Source organism: Portunus trituberculatus, chromosome 15 (assembly GCF_017591435.1).
Source record: "Portunus trituberculatus isolate SZX2019 chromosome 15, ASM1759143v1, whole genome shotgun sequence".
NCBI classification, from domain to species: Eukaryota; Metazoa; Arthropoda; class Malacostraca; order Decapoda; family Portunidae; genus Portunus; species Portunus trituberculatus.
Genome location: NC_059269.1, coordinates 3,651,222 through 3,663,054, shown reverse-complemented (window position 1 = coordinate 3,663,054; position 11,833 = coordinate 3,651,222).

The window sequence follows — 11,833 nt, the reverse complement described above, 5'->3', positions numbered from 1 at the left end:
GAAGGGGTGGACGTGAGGAAGGTAATGGAGCTAGACTGAGTGCAAGAAATATATAGGAAATATAGAGGACTGGTGTAACCAATCTGGGATGTGATCAACAGCTCTCTGATGGAAGGGAAAGTACCAAGGGAGTGGAAAAGGGCAAATATTGTCCCAATATATAAAGGAGGAAAAAAGACCGAGCCCCTAAATTATAGACCAGTGTCACTGACTAGTGTTGTGGGAAAGATCTGTGAAATTCTAATTAAAGAAAAACTGTTAGAATATCTGGAGAAAAATTAAATTATATAAAAACCTCACAATTCAGTTTCCGAAAAGGAGGATCATAACAAATTTACTAAGCTTTTATACAAGAGTAATAGTGAAGTACAAGGGAAACGCATGGGAGAAATAAAGGGAAATATCTTAAATTGGATGATAGAGTACTTAACAGATAGGGAAATGAGGGCAATGATAAGAGACATCCCATCAAACTAGAGGACAGTTATCAGTGGCGTACCACAGGATTCAGTGCTGGCACCAGTTATGTTCTAAGTATATATTAACAATATACCAGAGGGTTAAATTATACTTTTGAGAGTAATGAGGAGCATAGGGGGAATGAGTGGAACTGCAGGACGATATTGAGAAAATAAGGAAATGGAGCCAAAAGTGGAAATTAGAATTTGTTACAAGGAATTGCCATGTAATGGAAATGGATAAAAGTAACACAAGACCTGAGGAAAAATATAATGGAAGAAGAAATTATAATCAAAAGGAGTGAAGAGAAAGAGTGATTATGCAAGACACCCTGACTGCAGAAAGACACATAAACGTATTATCTGCTTCAACATAAAAGACACTAACTAACATCAGGATGGTGTCCATATACATGGATAAGTGTATGATGATAAATATCATAGCCATTATGATAAGACCTAGACTAGAATATGTAGTAGTGGTATGGTCATCATATACAGGCAGAATTAAACATCAAGAAACTAAAAAGAATCTAAAGGACCGCTACAAAGATGGTCCCAGATATAAAGGATCTTCCCTATGAAGAAAGACTCAATTAAGGAAATGGAAATACCAACTTTAAAGGATAGACGGGAAAGAGGAGACCTAATAATAATGTATAAGTTAGTAAACCGTATGGAAAAGACCTAGTATCACTGACGGAGGATGGAGATAGATGAACTAGAGGACATACCAAGAATATCATAAAAAGTCAGTGTCTGAAGAACATTAAGAAGTTAAGTTTTCCACATAGGACGGTGGACATCTGGAATGGATTGAGTGAAGAGATTGTAGCAGCAGAAAGTATGCACAAATTTAAGGAAAAATTGGATAAATTTAGATATGGAGACAGAGCACTTTGAGCCCCTCTCGAACCCTGTAATATACAACTTGGTAAATAGAGCAAGGTAAATACCACACACACACACACACACACACACACACACACACACACACACACACACACACACACACACACACACACACACAAACATACACACACACACCTAAACAAAAAAACAAGACGCGTCATACACACACACAAAAACACACACACACAAACACAAACACTTAAATAAGAAAACAAGAAACGTCGTACACACACACACACACACACACACACACACACACACACACACACACACACACACACACACACACACACAGACCTAAATAAGTAAACAATAAATGTCATACAAACACAAACACACACACACACACACACACACACACACACACACACACACACACACACACACAGACCTAAATAAGTAAACAATAAATGTCATATAAACACACACACACACACACACACACACACACACACACACACACACACACCTAAATAAGCGTAGCAGTGGTTAGCACGCTCGACTCACAATCGAGAGGGCCGGGTTCGAGTCCCGGTGCGGCGAGGCAAATGGGTAAGCCTCTTAATGTGTGACCCCTGTTCACCTAGCAGTAAATAGGTACGGGATGTAACTCGAGGGGTTGTGGCCTCGCTTTCCCGGTGTGTGGAGTGTGTTGTGGTCTCAGTCCTACTCGAAGATCGGTCTATGAGCTCTGAGCTCGCTCCGTAAGGGGAAAGACTGGCTGGGTGACCAGCAGACGACCGAGGTGAATTACACACACACACACACACACACACACACACACACACACACACACACACACACACACACACACACAGACCTAAATAAGTAAACAATAAATGTCATATAAACACACACACACACACACACACACCTAAACCTATTATACTTATTTTCCCTGGAATGATTACTGTTTCCGTGTCTGTGTACTGAACGTATAACAGAGGCGATAGTGTCTGGTATGGAGGCGTACATACCTCTTTTTTCTCAACCTAAACCTTCTTAACACAGCCTGTTCTTCTGCTTTACATGTTAGAGAGATTGCCTACAAAAGGTACTTGAGCCTTCCACCACCTGAATCTCATGAACTTTCTATTTCTGCCCGGAAACTTGACAAGTCTGTCCTTCAACTTGCTAAACACTCCTTCATAAATCGAGAATATCAAAATCTTTCAAACTCCAACTCCCCTAGTGACTTCTGGCATCTGGTCAAAAAAATCTCCGAAAAATTTACTTCCTTATCTTTCCCTCCTTTATTTCATCCTGATGACACTGTTGCCATCACATCTGTATGAACTCTTCTCTTAAACCAATTTGATAACGACTCCACCTGGAGGATTTTGGGCTTGTCCCTCCCTCTCCTCCTTCCTCTGACTATTTCATGTCTTCAATTTAAGTTGTTCTCAATGGTGTTTTCCATGTCTTCACTGGTCTAAACCCTCAAAAGGTTTATGGATCTGATGGGATATCTCATACGATTATTCTCAAAAATTGTGCTTCCGTGCTTGCACCTTGCCTGATCAAGCTCTTTCAAATATGTCTATCGACTTCTACCTTTCCTTCTTGTTGGAAGTTTGCCTACATTCAGCCTGTTCCTAATAAGGGTGACCGTTCTAATCTCTCAGACTATCGCCCTATAGCTTTAATTTCTTGCTTGTCAAAAGTTTTTAAAATTTATCCTGAATAGGAAGATTTTCAAACATGTCACTTCACGATCTCCTATCTGATCGCCAGTGTGGTTTTCGTCAAAGGCGCTCTATTGGTGATCTTCTGGCTTTCCTTACTGAGTCTTAGTCATCCTCTTTCAGAGATTTCGGTGAAACTTTTGCTTTTGCGTTAGGCATATCAAATAGAGTCTGGCACAAAGCTTTGATTTCAAAACTGCCCTCCTACGGTTTCTAACCTTCTCTCTGCAACTTTATCTAAAACAAACAATAAAATCCCATAGCAAAGACCCTAAGTGGATGACAGACAGATTAAAGTGTTGCATAGGGCAAAAGAAGAATATATATAAGAGGCTAAAGGAAGGAGATGAGGCTGTAAGGCCACTATACCATGAATTAGTAAGAACAGTGAAGAGGTTAACGAGAAAGGCTAAAAGTAAATATGAGCTGAGGGTAGCCAGCCAAGCAAAGACGGACCCCAAGGGAATTTTTCAGTTATACAAGACGAAGAGCAGAGAAGAAATAGGTCATTTAAGGACAGCAAATGGGGAGATAGTTAGTTCTGCCGAAGAGATTAGTAGAATTATGAACGAGTATTTTTTAACTGTTTTCACCCAAGAGATCCCAGATAACGAATAGATATTTAGGGCAGAGGATAGTGAAAAGCTAACAGATATTCACATAACTAAGGGGATGGTAGAACAGGAGATAGATAAACTAAATAAATTCAAGTCACCAGGACCTGATGAAGTATATCCAAGGGTTCTAAAGGAATGCAAGGAAGTCGTCAGTGAGCCTATAGCGGTAATTTTTAGGATGTCATTGGAGTTAGGTGAGGTACCGATAATGTGGAGAGAAGGTAATGTGATTCCCATATTTAATAAGGGAGATAAAACCCTAACGTTTAATTACAGGCCTGTCAGCTTAACTTCAATAGTGGGTAAATTAATGGAATCAATAATAGCCAAAAAGATTAGAGAACACCTGGACAAACACGGCTTGATAAATCAAACACAACATGGATTTACGAAGGGAAAGTCGTGTCTTACAAACTTGTTGAGCTTTTATAGTAAGGTTTATGAGGCGGCAGATAAAGGTGATAATTATGACATTCTATACTTAGATTTCAGTAAAGCCTTTGACAAGGTACCTCACCAGAGGCTCTTAAAAAAGGTTAAAGCACACGGTATAGAAGGTAGAATATTAGGCTGGATTAAAGCGTGGTTAGACGACAGGCGACAGAGGGTAGTAATTAATGGATCTAATTCCGAGTGGGGAGAAGTAGTTAGTGGGGTGCCACAGGGCTCAGTTTTAGGATCATTATTATTTCTAATATATATCAACGACTTGGATAGTGGAATTAATAGTGACATTAGTAAATTTGCGGACGACACAAAGATAGGTAGATTAATTAGGTCCGATTCGGATGCCAAGGCTTTGCAGGCAGACTTGGATAGGATGAAAGAATGGACAGATAGATGGCAAATGCAGTTCAATATTAACAAGTGCAGGGTACTGAGCGTAGGTAGAGATAATCCAAGCAATAGGTACACGATAGATAACGTGGCACTAGGAAGTTCCAAGTATGAGAAAGATTTAGGAGTCATAGTTAGCTCTGATCTCGGTACAAGGAAGCAATGTATTGAGGCCAGAAATAAGGCGAATAGAGTATTGGGATTCATTTTTAGAAGTGTTAAAAGCAGGAGTCCTGAAGTAATACTAAAATTATACTTGGCGCTGGTCAGGCCACATCTTGACTATGCGGTACAATTCTGGTCCCCACATTATAGGAAGGACATAGCTCTGTTGGAGTCAGTGCAAAGGAGGATGACTAAAAAGATACAGGGAATGAGGATATTCCTATGAAGAGAGACTGAAAAACTCAATTTGCATTCTTTAGAGAGACGTAGGTTAAGAGGAGACCTGATAGAAGTATTTAAGTGGTATAAGGGTTTTAACAAAGGGACAAGTGAATGTAGTTCTTAGGATCAGTAGCGAGGACAGAACCAGAAATAATGGGTTTAAACTTGAAAAATTCAGGTTTAGGAAAGAAATGGGAAGAAACTGGTTTTCAAACAGAGTGGTTGATGAGTGGAACGGTCTCAGTGGTCATGTAGTCAGGGCTGAGTCAATAGGGAGCTTTAAAAGAAGGTTAGATAAGTTCATGGATGGGGATGATAGATGGAATTAGGTAGCTTAAACACACAGGGACTGCCTCGTGTAGGCCTGGCGGCCTCTTGCAGCTTCCCTCTTTTCTTATGTTCTTATGTACCTAAACTGAACACTTCACTTCTCATCTCTTCCTAAAACAGCTTCTATGAAGTTAGACGCTCTGAGGAGTCTCCGCCAGTTTCCCTCACCCCTCCAACTGCTAATTCTACACAAGGGCCTTATCCGTCCTTGCATGGAGTACTCTTCGCATGTTTACGAGTGTTCTACTATTACGATAGGATGAAATCAAAAAATTTTCTCTCATCAACTCCCCTCCTCTATCTGACTATATTCAGCCTCTTTCTCACTGTCTGAATGTTGTATCTCTTGCTATCTTCTACCACTATTTTCATGCTATAACTGCTCTTCTGATCTTGCTAACTGCATGCCTCCCTTTCAACTGCGGCTTCGCTGCAGGACTTTCCTCTTCTTTTCACCCCTAATTTGCCCAACTCTCTAATGCAAGAGTTAAACAGTATTCCCAATCGGTGGTTACACCAAAGATGCGCTTGGGTGGAGATATGGCCCCTAATATGGGTACCACTATAAATAAAATTGCCTGCGCCACCGCTGCTGTGCTAAGCTACGGACGCAATGCCCTTCTGCGCCGTAGACGTGAGGCTGGGTACCCTCCATCAGAGGTCATTCAACGCCTCAAAAACTTACAGTTATTTCGGAATCGTGGATCCAAGGGAGGAAGGAGTGTGGTGCGTCCCATTAAAGTGATCACATCTACCGTAAGGAAGGGCGGAAGGTTGAGGAGAGGAATACAAACACTTCGAAGTTCCGCGCGTGTGGTATAGTCTTCCCTCTCTCCTCCTTTCCAACGTGACATCACTGGCGAACAAGATGGACGAGTTGATAGTGTCAGTGAGATCTAACTGTGCAGACATTGTGGCGATCACGGAGGCGTGGCAGATAACTCCTGAGGTGTGTATGATTCAAGATTTCCAGCTGTTCCACCACCTCAGGAATCAACGCAGGGGAGGAGTGGCCCTGTTTTGCCGCTCTGACCTCAGCCCTCACACCTACACGTCGACGTCCCCGCCGGATTGGAGGCCCTGTGGGTGAGGGTTACCCCCTGCCACCCCGCAACACAGCCTCCATCATTGTGTGTGTTGTCTACCACCCTCCACGGGCCGCCACTGCACGGTTGCTCACTGATCACATCATCGAGACTGCTGATGCTTTACGGGTGAGATTTCCTGCTGCCAAGCTGGTAATCTGTGGGGACTTCAACCGCTTGGATATCAGTGAAATCCTGCACCAGCTACACCTCACCCAGGTCGTGGACTTCCTCACCCACCACCAGTCCACCCTCGACCTTATCATGACAGACATGAGCCAGCAGTACTCGCCTCCCAAGCCACTCCCCCCCATGGGACGCAGCACCCACCTCTCCATCCCGTGGACACCCACCCCCACCACCTCGGTTCCCAGGTCAACTGTCACCAGATCCCACAGGCCCATGCCTGACTCTGCCATGAGGGAATTTGGGCAGTGGCTAACACTTCATCCGTGGACCGAGGTACTGGAGGTGGAAGACGTCCACACAAAATGGCGGAACTACTTCACTACCACAACGGAAGCGTTCCACCACTACTTTCCCACCAAAGACATCACAGTGGACCCATCTGATGCCCCTTGGATGATGCCCTGCATCAAACGACTCCTTCGTCAGCGTGACAGGGCTTTCCACTCTAGCCCTGACCAGTACAGGAGTTTAAGGAAAAGAGTTATCAGGGAAATTAAAAAAGCCAAGGCAAGCTACTACCCAGACAAAATTCACCATCTCAAGCTTACTAACAACAGACAGTGGTACGACAAGATTAAGTCTTTGTGTGGTTTACAAAAGCAAGCCTCTTCTTTCCCCTGTGTTTCACACCTTTCACCTGACAGCGCGGCCGAAGAGATTAACGGTCACTTCGCTGCGATCTGCGATCCCTCCCCTTCACTCCACTACTCTCCCAGCCTACCTCCCTGCCTCCTCCCCTCCACCCCTTGTCCAGGAGGTTGATGTTTACAGGAAACTTCTTACTCCCACTGACCTCCCCATCAAAATTTACAGAGAATTTGCCCCAGAACTTGCCACACCCCTTTGCTCTATCATCAATGCCTCCCTTGCTCAACATTCCTGCCCCGATGACTGGAAGACATCTTACGTCACCCCCCTCCCCAAAATTTCTAATCCACAGTCACTGAATGATCTAAGACCAGTCGCCATCACCCCTATACCCAGCCTTATCTGTGAAGATTTTGTTTTCTACTGGGCCTATAACAAAATTTGTAACTCTATTGACACACAACAATTTGGCAATATTAAATCCACCTCCACATCTCACTACCTTGTCAGCTTCCTGGAATTCGTCCACAGCCACCTGGACAAACGCAACACTTCTCTAGCTATTGCTTTTGTGGACTTCAGAAAGGCCTTTGATCTTGTTGATCACACTGTTGTGATAAATAAAGCCATCACTCTGGGCCTCTCTCCCTACCTGATAGCGTGGCTGGCAGACTTCCTCACGGGAAGGCGTCAGGCCGTTCGTTATCAGGGCTCTGTCTCCTCTTTCCAACAGCTCACATGCGGGGTCCCTCAAGGGACCAAGATGGGTCCCCTGTGTTTCCTCATCCTTATCAACGATGCTCTCGTCCACACCCCCACCGCTGGAAGTATGTGGACGACTGCACCGTGGGCGTACCCGTCAACAACACCAACCCAGATTTCTCAGCACTGCAGTCCACTCTAAACCAACTACAGACGTGGACGGAGGACAACAAAATGACCATCAACCACACCAAGACCGTGGTGATGCACATTTGTACCTCCACAGCAGCAGTTCCCCCTCCCCAGCTTTCTGTGGGCCCTCACTCCCTCCAGGTGGTCCGCAGCACCAAGCTTCTAGGTGTCTTGGTGGATGATCAGTTAACATGGAAGCAGCATGTTTCCAACATCATCAGGTCAGCCTCATATAAAATCTATTTACTGCGCCGACTCAGGTCCCTGGGAGCACCGGCAGATGAGCTGAGGGGAGTGTACCTCATCTTTATACTCCCTAAGCTCATGTACGCCGCCCCAGCGTGGTCCTCCTCCTGAACCTCACACAACGACAACAGCTGGAGAGGGTTCAGAGGAGGGCGTTCAGGGTCATCCTTGGGCCTGCCTACAGGTCCTACGAGGACGCCCTGACCTGCCTGAGTCTGCCGAGGCTGGCCACAAGACACCAGGAAGCCTTGGAAAAATTTGGGGAAGGACTGCTGCGTCATCCACGTCTCCGCCACCTGCTACCACCCGACGTGCCTCCCCCTGCTCGCGCCACCCGACACCATAATCGCGTGGCGCCTTTGAGAGCACCGCGCACGGATCGGTACCGGCTCAGCGCGGTGCCCACTATTGTGCGAGCTTTAAATAAATAAGTGAATTTCTAGGTTAAGTTTATCCATAGTTAGGTTATGCATTTTTAGTTCATTGTGGTAATGTCCCCCTGTACATTTTCAGTGTATTTTTTTACATTGCCTAATTAATAAACCGTTTATTATTATTATTATTATTATTATTATTATTATTATTATTATTATTATTACACACACACACACACACACACACACACACACACACATTCCTACGATTTGACTTCTTTTAAGACGGAGGTATCAAGACATTTGTTCCTTAATTTTGGCTAACTCTTTTCTTTTCTTTTAGGGAACAAGCACTCAAGTGGGCCTTTTCAATATTTTGTTGCCCTTAGCTGGCTTTTTATCCTGATATATATATATATATATATATATATATATATATATATATATATATATATATATATATATATATATATATATATATATTAGTGATGTATCGGAGGTCAAATTTCGTGGCTCCGCGGAGGCGGAGGCGGAGGCGGAGGTCAGTTTCTCAAAAAATGCGGATGCGGATGTAGTTGCGGAGGTTATGGAATAGTTTTTTGCGGAGGCGGAGGCGGAGGCGGAGGTTGTTGCCTACACCTCCGCGGAGGCGGAGGCGGAGGCGGAGGCGGAGGCGGAACAGATTTTTTTTTTTACCCATTTACAGTACCGGTACTGCGTCGACAATAAACTCCTGTTACTCCTTTCCCTCACTCAAATTTGGGTACAATAGGAGATAGTAATCAAGTTTTGGCAGTGTCAATGTAAAATCTTAATATTCCCGGTGAATTATTCATGGATAACTATAGTAGAGTACTATAGTTACAGGACTGTAATTGTGACTGCAGCAATCGGCTGAAGGCTAGGCTTTTTCTTTTTCATAGACTGTAGAGTACATAGGCCTTCCTCTGTCATTGCTCCACTTTCTAGTGTTTTATTTAGCATACTACTTAATTATTTCTGGCACTGATAATTTTATTTTGTAGCCTATCTCAGGATTGTTGACTTTTATTTTCTAGGAATGACAAATGATATAGGTCTAAATCAGGGAAATAGGCATACTGGAAACCAGCTATTTATAATTGTAATTGATAGTCAAAAGGAGCGTGACATACCCCCTTTTTAATAAAAAAAAAAAAAAAAGTTTTGATCCATTACAATCCTCTGTGCACCTTTAAATTACTGCAATACATTGCAATTACTTTAAGTTTCCGGGCTTGAATAAAAGAGGTTTCTTTCTTAGATAACAATATTGAAGCAATGGTTAAAAATAGAAGAGTCAGATAAAAACATCCGCGCCTCCGCAGTTTTAAATTGCGGAGGCGGAGGCGGAGGCGGAGGTCTCATTTTCTGAAAATGCGGAGGCGGAGGCGGAGGCGGAGGTCTCATTATCTGAAAATGCGGAGGCGGAGGCGGAGGCGGAGGTTAATAAAACGCGGAGGATCCGCGGAGGCGGAGGCGGAGGCGGATATCCGATACATCACATATGTATATATATATATATATATATATATATATATATATATATATATATATATATATATATATATATATATATATATATATATATATATATATATATATATATATATATATATATATATATATATATATATATATATATATATATATATATATATATATATATATATATATATATATATATATATATATATATATATATATATATATATATATATATATATATATATATATATATATATATATATATATATATATATATATATATATATATATATATATATATATATATATATATATATATATATATATATATATATATATATATATATATATATATATATATATATATATATATATATATATATATATATATATATATATATATATATATATATATATATATATATACACACACACACACACACACACACACACACACACACACACACACACACACACACACACATATATATATATATATATATATATATATATATATATATATATATATATATATATATATATATATATATATATATATATATATATATATATATATATATATATATATATATATATATATATATATATATATATATATATAACTTTTAACTTCAAAACTGGAGTACATTCCGTCTCTTTCCTTTCGTGGAGACCCCATTCTTGGAGACTTCAATGTTCACCACCAACTTAAGCTTTGCTCTCCCTACACCAAGCATCCTGATGAACTGATCTTCAAAACTTTGAGACACTCCATGACATAGAATAATTTGTGCAACACCTTGCTTGTATTCCTGTCCGTCTTGGAGATATGTCTAACATTCTTGACATTTTCCTAACTTATAATCCTTCCGCTGTTACCCCATCTTCTCCAATTGGCGCCGTTGGGCATGCAATTTTTTATTTGATCGCCAGTATAGCTTCCATCAAGACCGCTCTATTGGTGGTATGGCTTTCCTTACCGAGTCTTGGTCATCTTCTTTTAGAGATCTTGGTGAAACTTCTACTGTTGCCTTAGACATATTAAAACGTTTTTTAACAAATGTCTGACACAAAGCTTTGATCTCCAAACTACCCTGATACTCTTTCTATCTTTCTCTCTACAACTTTATCTCAATTTTCCTCTCCAACCCATCTATTGTTGATGTGGTAGATGGTCATTGTTCTCTTAAATTTATTGACAGCGGTGTCATGTAAATGTTTCATGCCAGTGTTGGGTCTGCATCAGTGAATTATTATGATGTTTGGAACAGTTCTATTCGAAGCATGTGCGACCCATACTGGTGCAGTTATATGGCTGGAACGTCAGTAAGGGTGGGAACGGGGCCAGACAAACTGAATAGGTCAGTTTTCTCTGTAGTATGTTGTGTTGTGTGTATGTGCCTTGTGTGTTTTCTTTGTGCATAATGTTACATTAAACATTTGTCAGAACCATTATTATTTTTGTTTTGCTTTCTTTACAGATATGGTATTGTTTTGTTTGAATAAAGCCGTAGATTGAAGTTGTGTATTTTCACTTCAAGTGATATTCCTTAGGGTTCTGCCTTGTCTTCCACTCTCTTCCTATTATTCATCAATGATCTTCTAAACCAAACTTCTTGCCCTATCCATTTGTACACTTCTCCATGTCATTTCAGAGACGACCCAACAAGAAATTAATAGAATACGCAGGGACGCCAAAAAACGACTGTCTATTGATCTATCTAA